The sequence below is a fragment of the Anas acuta genome, chromosome 10 (assembly GCF_963932015.1).
Source record: "Anas acuta chromosome 10, bAnaAcu1.1, whole genome shotgun sequence".
Lineage (NCBI taxonomy): Eukaryota > Metazoa > Chordata > Aves > Anseriformes > Anatidae > Anas > Anas acuta.
The window spans coordinates 18,075,487-18,087,366 of NC_088988.1; positions in this window are offsets into that span (position 1 = coordinate 18,075,487).

Genomic DNA, 11,880 nt, shown 5'->3' on the forward strand with positions numbered 1-11,880 from the left:
TTTACATTTAATCTGTGCATGTTCAGAGCAGGCTACAAACAGCAAGCGTTGGAGACCTGTAAAAATATGATTGGGACCAAAAGTACAGCACAGGCAATTTTTGTTCCAGAGCTTTTGCTGAGCTCTCATTGACTAGAGGAGAAAAAAAAAACTAAACTTTTTGTTTGGAAAATGTGTCTGAGGGCATTTCTTCCTTCTGAAAGCAGAATGTGTGGCTTTTCATCTCCAGTCAGGCATGCTCTTCTCTGCTTGCGTGTGTTTCTTTACAGAGCTTTAATGCACTTCTGTGTCACCATCTTCAAGTGCAATCAATATTAATGTAAGTAATCTCCAAGAGGATAAATCAAGGGGCAGAAGAGGCAATAAGACCCCGAGTAAGAGGTATGGGCCTGAGTTCAGAGCTGCGCACTCAGTGATGTGTGGTTTGGGGGAAGGATGGCTGTTACAGGTCACAAGGAGAAGGCAGGCATGTTAGTGGTGTTCACGTAGGGTAGCTATCTGCGGAGACAAACAGATGTGATTCTGTTTGCAGACATGCATTGAATTAAACCAATATGTCTTTTGACACAGCAGAAAAGTCATTCACCTACAACCATCCCACAAAGGTGGAATGTCAGGAATAAAATACTCTTGTAAAAGTCTAGATTCACTAATCTGGGGCTCCCAAGGGACTTCAGGTCATCTAATAACTTGATGAAACAGAGTTCCTTAAAGGAAAGTGCTTCCTCTGGGACATAGATAACAATGGCAATGGGCCTCTTCCAGAGCTGTGGGATGAGCAAGGAACTGCCAATTGTGGGATGCAAGGTACAGGGAGTAGCTTTACAGGGGAGACTGGTGGCTTTTGATGGGTGTAGGATATGCTAGATATCAGACCCTGGAGATTAAATAATGTATTTGTTATTAAATGAGAACTTCACTACACTGTTAGAGGAAGGCAGCAATTTTACGATAGTCCATGGTATAGATTCTGCTTAGCAATTTACAAAAGGACCTGGCGGTGAATCTCTACAGCTCTGGCTGAGGTGACCTTTAAGTACATGAGAGGATGAAGCCTGGGAAAACACACCATAGACAAGCTCCAGTAGGGATGTTTTTCTCCATGTTTATATTGTGATTTAAAGTAAAACCTTCTGTAAAAGCCACTTTCAGGAAAACACAAAAATGCAGTGTCTCGTGTTATTGACAGTTCTCTGCCAGGAATACAAATCAAAGACTTGGCACCCTAATTTTCCCTTTCAATATATCATTATAGTCTGCCTGAGTCCTTTGTGTCTGCTGGGCAATACACAACTTTCTTCTGGAGGGAAATAACCCTTTGCTTGCAGAGTGCAGTGTGTTTGGCCCGCGGGCTGGGCATGGGCAGGGTACCTGGGGGAGCTGGGGCTCAGCAGCCCATGTTGAGCCTGGCTTTGCTCCGGGGCTGGGCTGGGCGAGGAAAGGGACCCTATGCTTTCCTCATCTCCCCCCAGCTGGAGGTTTTGGTGCTGTTGGGAGTGGGAAGGCCAGGGGCAGGCCGGGTCAGACTGAGCTGGCTGCTGTACATGTCAGCACAAGGCTTATGTCTTGGGAGGAGCGTGGGCTCCTGGGGAGCTGAGAGTGGAAGAGGGAGACAGGCTGGAGTCTCCTAGGCTGCCCCACCCTCGCATGGAGTCTTGCTGCTGCAAGTGGTAATACAAAATAAGTTATTTTGTTCCTCAGCCTTTAGGAGAAGAAATTAACTTTTGCCTATGCCGCTGCAAAGCCTTGAGTTGCCCATGACACACAACCTTCACAGTCAATAGATGGAAACTAAAGAGCTTTCTCTCCTAAATGATGCCTCCAGAGGTCTATATGCTTCCGAAAATGTAGTTAAAGCGGAATGGCCACCAGTAAAAACTGACTTTCTGAATCTGTAAGTGGCATGATGGCTGGGACAAATCTTTAGTCTTGCCACAATTCTTGTATGTGCACTCAGCCATTGGAATAACTGCAGGAGCATTTTTATGTCCAGATTAAGGTATCAATGTTTGACCTACTGCCTGCCTTTGTCCTTCAACCTTGTCTCCCAAAACATGGCATTTTATTTTCTTAAGAGGAAGAAACAGCAGCAGCTGAAATAGTGCTTCTGTAGTTAATGCACCTGGCTACAAATATGATAGGAGCCTATAATTTAATTTAGGAAAATTAGAAGGCTCTTTCTGACCCAGCAAAATTAGACACTGAAATCTATTTATCACCTGCAAACACAGAGCTCAGACAGCAACAGTGCAAACTTCTTCATATTGGTCCCTAGTGTGATACTAATGTCAGCCGGGAGTAAGAGAACTCATTTTGTGGTCCCTGCTTCAGAGCAGAGATTACCTATTGTGCTTAATTGTGTGCACTGGTTAGGAGGACATGGTATGGCTAGGGACGCTGCTGAAGCTGCTACACCTACGCTCCCTGGGTAGGGATTCAGGTTGCTTTCAGGCTGAAGAATTGGCACACACAGTTCTAGTGGAAAAAATGAGAACAAATACAGTCTTTTTATTTTTTCCCCTCCCCTAGATGCACTCACTTATAATTAAAGACTTGGAATTGTCAAATCTTCTAGTGTGGTGTTAGCATCTGCTGTCCAAATGGAAATTGGACAGTCTGCATTGTAATACGTGTATAATAATGTGCTAAGTTTTGATGTGGTTATTAAAAAAAGAATCTAGGAGACTGATTACTATCTTATGTTATCTATAAATGAGCTTGGACTTATTTATCTAGAAATTGGTGACCATTACCTACACCTTCTAAATTCTGATTCAAAGAGCCACCTTTTCACTGAGAATTCAGTATTACCTTTGAGTTTTGTACTTGTGATTTATGGCATGTATTGCATAATTAGCAAGTATTGCAGTGCACGAGGTATTCTGTTGGTAGAGACATGGATGCGTTTTTCTGATTTGCAGATGTAATTAATTTATCTTTCAAAAATTCAGCACCAGAAGTCTTTGGAACTGCCTCCTCCAAGTAGTGACACCGTGCGCTGGCATCCAGGTGCTGGCACTGTAACACATTATTTTTCCTAATACCATTTTATGCTCTTTCCTGTGAATTTCAAAGCTTTACTTTACAGTTTTCAGGCCTGGAGGCTGTTGTCATTCAGGAAAATACCAGCATCTGTTGATTTTCTTGGAATCTGTCAACACGGATGATGATATTTTTAAGAATCTGTACTTGCTCATATTTCAATTCAGAAGAGCACCAGCTTTGAGTGCTTACGGTCCTTTTATGCACAGTCTGATTCAAATAATTTAAAACGTGTATTGATTCAGCAGTGGTTTTGTGCTGGAATAAACAAAGAAAAGGATTTAATCTTTGATTAGCACGGTGAAGAATAGTTGCCATGGCCTGCATGTCATGATGATGAATTGACTTTCTTGGAGTGCAGCTCTTCAGAATTTCTTGGAGTTTGAGAGACACACACAGAGTTTGTAACTGGACTGTTGAAAGGCTGACTCTTGCCACTCCAGAAAGAAACTGTGGCTGGCTTTGTGTTTCTGTTTCGATAAATGGAAAAGTATTTGCCAACTTTTTCATCGCAACTGCGTAAATTACCGGAGTAGTAATTAGGCTGAGGTTGGATTCCGTTCTCTGACTTGTAGCATTGCCTCACAGAGGAGGCAGCAAGGGAATTATTTACCTTTTAATTGTAGTTCTCTGAAGGTGGTAGTCTCTATGGATTGATGCTCAGGGGGTCTCAGCTGTTGTGACCTTGGGTACTGAATGACTAGATTAAATGGTAAAGTTTAGAACTGGTCATAATGAGTTAGTACAGAAAGATGCCTTGAGGGGTCTATATGGCATATCATAGCCCCTAACTCCCAAATCCTTTTCAGACTAATTATAATAATTAGAACTTAAATAGGAATAAAACCCCAGGTCTCAGGGGGAGGTGGGAGGATGAGTGTGGCTCTAATAGCGGACACCGTACTCGGAGAACTCAATTATAAGCAAGTAATTTCCTTCTCTCCAAAAGGTAATTGGCCTCTTCCACATCTCTGTTCTCGCAGATGATGGGGGAGAATTGCATGGAGAAGGCTCTCTGCTGCCAATAGGAGCCAGGATTGCTGGATAATGTGTGGAAATGAAAACCAGCGATGGCCTTAATCTTCTCCTGGACTCAAAAAGAAATACCCTGAACAGTACGAAATGCCTGGCGGGATACGTATGAAAATAAATAAAGAAAGAAGTACGGTACGTAGTTGTATTGAAAGCACGTCATCTTTATTGCCTTGGTGATGGATGGCTTTCATACAGACCCAGAACAGGAGCAATTCTTGAAGCTTGTGGTTGCATCTCAGTATCCTGTTATTGAGCCCACCCCAGGAATAAGTGTTATAATTTGGCTTTAACCATTCCTCTGAGACTGCCTGTAATGGCCAGTTAGTTCAAATGTGGCAGCAAATTCATTATAAAGAATATACCTTAGGTTTTGCTTTTTAACGGGCCCATTTAAACTCCACTTTTATTACACTTTTACTTGAGGTTCTTCCCTGTAAATTGTTGCCAAGGAAAGGGGTTGCAGGAGTAACTGCGCACTCTGTTCAGCCTGGCACACAGTTCAACTTCTGGGGATCTGAATGAGTGGAGGTTTGCTGCTGCAGAATGACAAATACTCTGCTAATATCTGTATGTGCTTAAGCATGGATTCTGACTAGGTTGTGTTTATGACAGGGAATTTGTTTTATGGGGAATGTTAGCTGTAAGCCCCTTCTGTGTTGGTTGGGGACAAAACCAGCTGAAAAATCTGATTTAGCTTATCAGATTGTCTAGTGTCTTACAGAGGGCAGGCTAATGGACAAGTTGATATCTTTAACTTGACATTATTCTAGAGCCTCTGAGATTTGCTTGCAGTTAGTCAAATGCAGAAAGTTCTGGGGCAGAAATGCATGGCTGCTGGTCTTAAAACATTCTGTAACTGGTTTCATCTGACAGTAGTCTCAGCCCAGACAGCAATTGGACTAGATGTTTTTATCTCACATCCTACAGTTCTTTGCAGTCAGGGAAAAAGAATCCATTTCTTTTCCAAAGATATGTCTTTGTATAATAACAAGCTGTCTTTGCAGTCTGTGTGGTCTCTGCTCTGCAAGCATCAGAACTCTAGATACCCAAATGTCTATATGAGCAGGGACTCTTTCAGATGCAGCAGCAGTCCTTTTCTTCCAGCCCCCCTCCCTAATCACAAAGTTAGTGTTCAGGCCTGGTTCTAGCTGCTGTGGCATACAAGGGCATATCTGAAAATGGGATTACCCCAGGAACTCCATGTCTGAAGATAAGGCCGATTGTTCTCAGCTTCCCAGTAATGGGTAAAGAACTGCACAGTGCTGTGCATCTGCAGTTGCTTCAACTCCTTGAAGCAACTCCTTGTTGCTTCTTACTTCAAATATTGGCAAACTTTTACCTAGCAAATCTCAAAATAGTGTTTTTAACCTCGCTGGCGTTCAGCATCTGTACAAACTGTAGTTACCATAGTAACAAGTTGTTGCCTGAGTGACCGTATTCTTATGATGTCATCAGAAAAGAGCCTATTCCCAGGAATACCTTGAACTCCCTATATAAAAGTGGTGCCCTCACTATAGTTCGGTATGGAAACAATTAGAAATGCATGGTTTTATGTTGTTATGAAATACCTCTTTTCTATGTGCTGGCACATCTTGACATCTGCAGTGGAATTTTTAAAGAAAACAAGAGAATTACTTTGAACTTGTTGAAAAAGGGTTATTATGTAAAATGCGTATCTGACAGCGAGTGTTTGTTGCGTTCACTGCAATCATTACATGCCTGTCTGCTGTGGACTGCCTGTTGTTTAGCTGCAATGTTTTATTCTGCATTGCAAGGTTCATGTGAGTTTCTTAGCTGCACTCCTTAAAGAATTACAATTTTAAAGCTTAATTCTGGTTTATTCTTCTCTGTATTTGGTACTTGACAAAGAACACCCTTTTCCTTGGCTTACATTTCTCTACGGAAATAATGGGCACTTCATGAATTCTACCTTTTCACTAGCCCAGATTCAAATATGGTAAGTACCAGATGGAGATGGAGGACCTCAGCACATACAGGTGTGGGAGTGGCAGCAGAGAAGTTGCCAGTGGTCCTGGTGATATGTGGGGTTACTCCATGTCCTTATCTTGTAACAAGAAATTTTAAATAGGATGAGTCATGTGGCCACTCTTCTGGCTATTTGCAGCTGTGTTGCCAGACATCCAGAAACCTTTACATGGCCAGCACACGTCTGCAGTGAGACCAAGCATCTCTCACATGGACCGTGAGAGCATCGGCTGAGACTGCTGCTGAGCAGGCACGTAGTGACACAGCTACTTCTCATGCTGTGAGGTGCGTGATCCATCACTAACCTCACAGGTCAGCCTCTTCTGGAGCAGGGCAGAGCTCTCAAGGTATCCAGCCCCTTGTGTCTGAGCTGAGGAGTAGTGTGGCCCAGCAAAGTCTTGGTCTTTCTGAATCTGCCAGTACAGAGCTACACAATGAGAGTCCCTTCTGGTCTAGGTGTCTGCCCTTATTTCATTTCAGATATGCCATCAAATGGCCAGTTATCCTCTGATCGCTTGTTTGACTTGGATTTCGACAAGACTGACAGCACCAGCAGAAGACACCCTGCTACCAGCCCCACCGTGCCTTCTCCTTGCTGTAACATTGCTTTTTTCCTTTTGCCTTTAAATTGGGATGTGTTACCTAAGATATGTTACAGTCTTATTATTTCCCCAGGTATGTGCTCCAAAGATGCTGGGCCATTAGAAAATCTTCCATCCATTTATTTTAAAATATACTTGAAAAGAAGCCTTTTGAAACCAGCAGAGATTGGCCTACGTAGAAAGAGAAATGTAGTATTTGCAAGGGAACATTTGCACTGTCTATCTCCCTCTCACTTTAAGTCAAAAGAAGTATTTTGCTGAATCTTTTGTATATATTATCAGTCTCCCTCACCCTTATAAAATGAAAAGGATTATTTTCTACAGTTAAGCATCATTGTTCAAAAAAAAAAAAAAAAAAATAGCTAGCCTACCTACTGCTGGGAATAAAGTATAAAAATACTGTTCTAGCCTTTTATTTCTTCCAGAAAAAAAAAAGTTAATTGACCCAACCTGCTTTTTAATAACAACGTTTATTATCTATTGAGGCAAATAAGTTTAATTTAGTTTTATTTCCTTGGAAAAGCAGACCATTTATATTTCATTTCATGTAGGACACTCTGGACTTGATCTACCTAGCAGCAGAAAGAGCTAGAGAATCGAGCAACAACTGTATTATTGAAGAGCTCCATAGCCACAGACTGGGAAAAGCATGATCGGATGTGATTTTCAGAACAGATGCCCAAGCAGAGTTGGCAGTTAATTAAAAGCACTATGTACTTAATGATTAACTAATCACAGCATGATGGCATTCAACGGAGATGCAAGAAACTTCTCTGCTGGATTCAACAGAGAAACTCCTAATGTCTGCCTTCAGGGTACCGTACTTACAGCCGTTTGCTTTTGCATTACCAGCAGAGACAACATGAGCAGTTAGTCTAGCAAATTTCATTAGGCATTTCTTAGTTAAAACTTTAAAAACAGCAAAGATGAGCTCAGTCAATACTGTAACAGATGTAAATACTGAACAGTTTGTCTTTAGCAACAGTATTCCACAGCCATACTATCAAACAAATGGCTGCAAAGCACTGTAAACATTGAATCGTGCTTCATGAGGGAGGTGTATTAAGCATGATTTTTTTTTTACCAGTTTTTTGTTTACTAGTTTACTGTTTTACTAGTGAGTAAATGAGGAGACAGAGAGTTTATATGACATAACATGGATGTAAAAGTCCAGAAAGTTCTGGATTTTCACAATAGTTGATATTTCTTTTCTTTGCAATGGAAGTATAGAATGAGGTTTAGAGTAAAACACCTGTGGTGTATTTCAATGTTATCTTTTTAGTCACTTTCTCCAGTGTTTTTTATCTTACCCTAAATTATTAATTTCTTTTGCACAGAAACTGACTTTTTGCCTGAATTTATATACAGCATCTAATACCATGAGATTCTGTGGTGTGACAAACCACTTCAAGAAATGCAATATTGCATTTCTGCATTTTGTAGACTGTTCATAGAAAACCCAGTTGTTTGCAAAATGTGATGCAAAAAGCAGTTGCTGAGGCGTTTTCTACCAAATCAGAAAGCAAATTTCTAGGGAATCCCTGGATGATTGCTTTCTTGTAACAATCCTGCTTCTTGGTGTGGATGCACTCCAGATCATATGAGCTAGATAGGAGAAAGATGGTGAATTGTTTAAAGGAAATATTATATCTTGAATTCAATGATGATTTTGAATAGGACATTTTAAAATTATTTGTAGAGACTGCCAAAGATAATTGCTTCGGTGTGCATGTTTGGCAAAATAAAACGGGTATTTTTTCCCTCTGCCAGGCTGTCAGGATGTCTGGGTGCTGTTCCTGACATTGTTCCTGGCATTGGCTGCAAGTGCAGGGTACTGAGCTGGACTCACTTTGCTTCTCAAATTCTAGGTTACCAATATCTGACATGGAAAGAGATGCTTTGAGTAATTAAATGTGCACGACGCATAAGAGATGCAACGCATGAGAGATGCTTGGCTAGAGCAGGCTATCACACGTGACACCAAGGCAGGCTGGGGCTTATTCTATTGATGCAGTTCGAATATGTTTTTCTTCTTTGCAGTTAGGTCTCCTTCAGGAATAAAAAAGAAGAAGAAAGAAAAAGAAAATTAACACTCTTGCCTCTATTGCCATGGCCAGCTGATCTGCACACTCACTATTTCAGTGTGAAATCAACTTTTGCCTAAGCAGAGTTTTCAGAAGCATCAGCAACCAGCTTTTCTTTTTCAGGACATAGATGGAACAACAGGACTGGCCAGCACCTCTGTGGTGGCAGCAGCCGCTCAGTGTGCTTTGCTGTTGTGCCAAGTCTGTGCCCCCTCTTCACCCTGATAACGCCCCCTGCTTGCTCTGCCCTCTCTTCAGTCTTGCTGCACCAACTCTCCAGCAAAACAGATGAGCAGTGAGCTGCCAGGCAAAGCACAAAAGGTAACTATGTCAAGTAGAGGTCTCTTTGGTGTCTACTTGAAGCAAGGATGTCCTTCTCTGGATCTTTGTGGCACTACTGCAGTTTTCTGGTGCGGCTGCAGACAGGAGTTTGTTCTGCTCTGCGTGCCACCTTGTGGCTGCTGGCATGCAGCTCAGCAGAGCTGAGACCTTGTTCCAGGGATTTTCACACACAGAGTAGGGTACATGGCAGGATAGCCTGAGTGTTGTTGGTCATCCACCAGAAGCCTTAAAAAGTAAGGAACATGTAAAACCCCTTGATTTTCAGTTTCAGGTTTCTGGTCGTGCTATGGATAAGTCAATGCATGATTCCCAAAATAATGATGTTTACAGGGTACTCGCTACTACCAGTTGAGGTTGAGCTGCTATGTTTTCAAGGAAGATATACTGAGAAAATATAGAGTCAATCCTACAGTTTTGTGTGTGTGGGGTGCTGTGTTAGGAAATTAATATTTTATACTTGGTCCTACTTGGTCCTAGGGTGTATAGACTGCTGTGGTTCTGGGGCTCTTGTCAGTCATTACATAGGTTTAAATTCTAGTGGCTAGAAAGAAAATCCTGAATGTTTGACCTGCCAGGATGCAGTCGGATGGTAGCTTGAAACAGGTCTGAGGCAGCGAGCTGCGCTGGGTGGCTCAGTTAGGGTATTAACACATGCATCTCTGGGGTCCTTGGTATCTACCAGCAAAAGTCAGGGCAGAATGAGGTGAGGTGAGAGCAGCCGGCCCATGTGCTGCAGCAGGAATGTCATTGCCACCAGGAGCAGGATTCCCAGCAGCCAGGATCTCTTCTGTAATGATGTATTTCCACAAAGCAGTAGGGGAAGGTAGGCTGGGAGGTCAGCTTCTGTGCTCATTGCAGCGATCTTGTACCTCCTGATGTTTCCAGCCCCACAGCTGCCTCTTGGAAGAGGGGAGACCCCAGGGCTTCGAGGTCATCACACAGCTACCAGTGATCAGGACTGGGGCTGCTCATGGACCTTTGTGTGTGGTGGGTGCCTGAATTGCTGGATTGTGTCACCTTTTTTTCAAAAGGGGTAACAACCTGTGCCTGTAATTTTCTAGTTGTTTTTCCACATCCAGCTAGTTGTTTTGCTGTGAGGAAAGGCACCAGTGGGTAGGCAGCTGTCGATAAGCCTGCCAAGAGAGGTGGTCTGTCTGTTAAGAAAGCAAAATAACAGTTTTATTCAGCGACTGAACAAGTTGGAGGCAAGAAGGAAATCAAATGTTAGCACATACTGATCTGACCGTAGATCTTTGCTGCTCTGAACTGAGAAGAGTAAACAGAAATGATGCTAAAGTGAATGTGCTTCATGCTTTCCACGCGTAGAAGAATACAGTGTCCTTGCTTTCAAGGTAGAAAAACAAGTGAAGAAGTGCAACGTGAGCAAAGCGTGAAGTGGCTCCTCTCCATGGTAACGTGTTGCATAAGTAACATCTTTTTGGTGATCAGGCATATAGGATGCTCTTGAACCCCCCAGGAAAAAAGCACCTTGACTAGCTCTCTGCGTACTCTGGGATAAATGACCAGGCACACCACAATGAGACACTTGGAGATTGTAGTTCAGAAAATGGTGCTGGGGGTGTGGGCTGTTACTTGTCACTAGGGACTTGTACCATCATATCAGAACTTTCCATGGTAATCACAGATGCTTTTTTTTTTTTTTAAATAACTTGTAAAACCAAGATTATTTTAAAAAGTGTCTACAAAGCTCATTGAAAACCCCATAGTTTTCATGGAAAATTAAAGGTGTTAACTTCGTATTACAATATCCAGGGCCTAGAGGGTGCTAACTATTCTCACATGATAGTAACATAGAGCTGAGAATAATGGGAAAAGCCAAGTAAGGAGAACGTGTTTCTGTTTTTTGTGTGCACCTACGTGCCTGTTATTCTATACGCTTCTGTGCCCATATTTATACGCTGTAGCAGTTCCTCTGCACACCTGTGTATCTGTTAGGATTTCCCACTGGCTATTCAGTCACCTCAGGACAAAACCCCAGAAAACAGATAGCAAGAAACAACAAAACCAGAAAGCACAATTTGTGGTGTCTGAAGCACTAAGTCACTCTGTGGAAAGAGCCAGCCCCAGCCACAAGAGCTTGGCTATCAAGCCCTGATGTCTGCTGGCATGGCAGTTGAGGATGATCACAGGGGGAACTAAGTACAGCAAAGTTGTGATGGTGTTTTCTGACCCCTTCCCTCGGGTAGCCACTTGACATTGTCCCTTCAAAGAGGAACAAACTAGCAAGAGGAGAGGATCAGAGGGAGCGGTGTTCCTGCTGATAGTTCAGTGTTTGTATGCGCATCTGGCTGAGGGTGAGCTCTCCTCTTTCTGTATCACTTCATGAGACATAGCAGCTGGTTCATGCTCTGAGAGAAGCATTAATGGAAAATCGATGCTCGCCAAATAGAGAAGGAAAAAACCTCCAAAGCAGTAACAAAAGGATGTTGGAGTTGAAATGTTCAAATAGTGGAGAATAAGCTAACTTGCAAAAAGTATGTGAGTGCCTTTTTTAAATGCTAAAGACTACGAGGCAAAGATTGCTTGCAGTTAAAGCACTGAGCTGGGATGTGGATAGCTCATTTCCAGCACTGCTGAAGAAAGGCTATTTTGGATAATTGTTTGACTGTGAAAAATCACTGGGATCTGAGCTTTAACCAACACCCCTTACCAAATTGTTCCTTTTTCATACCATAGACCATCAATGTCGTTTATTGAGTGACAAAAATAATTTTTCACTTTTGCCTAATTTCTGTGTTAGTCTGATTTTATAAAAATGTCTGTTCTTC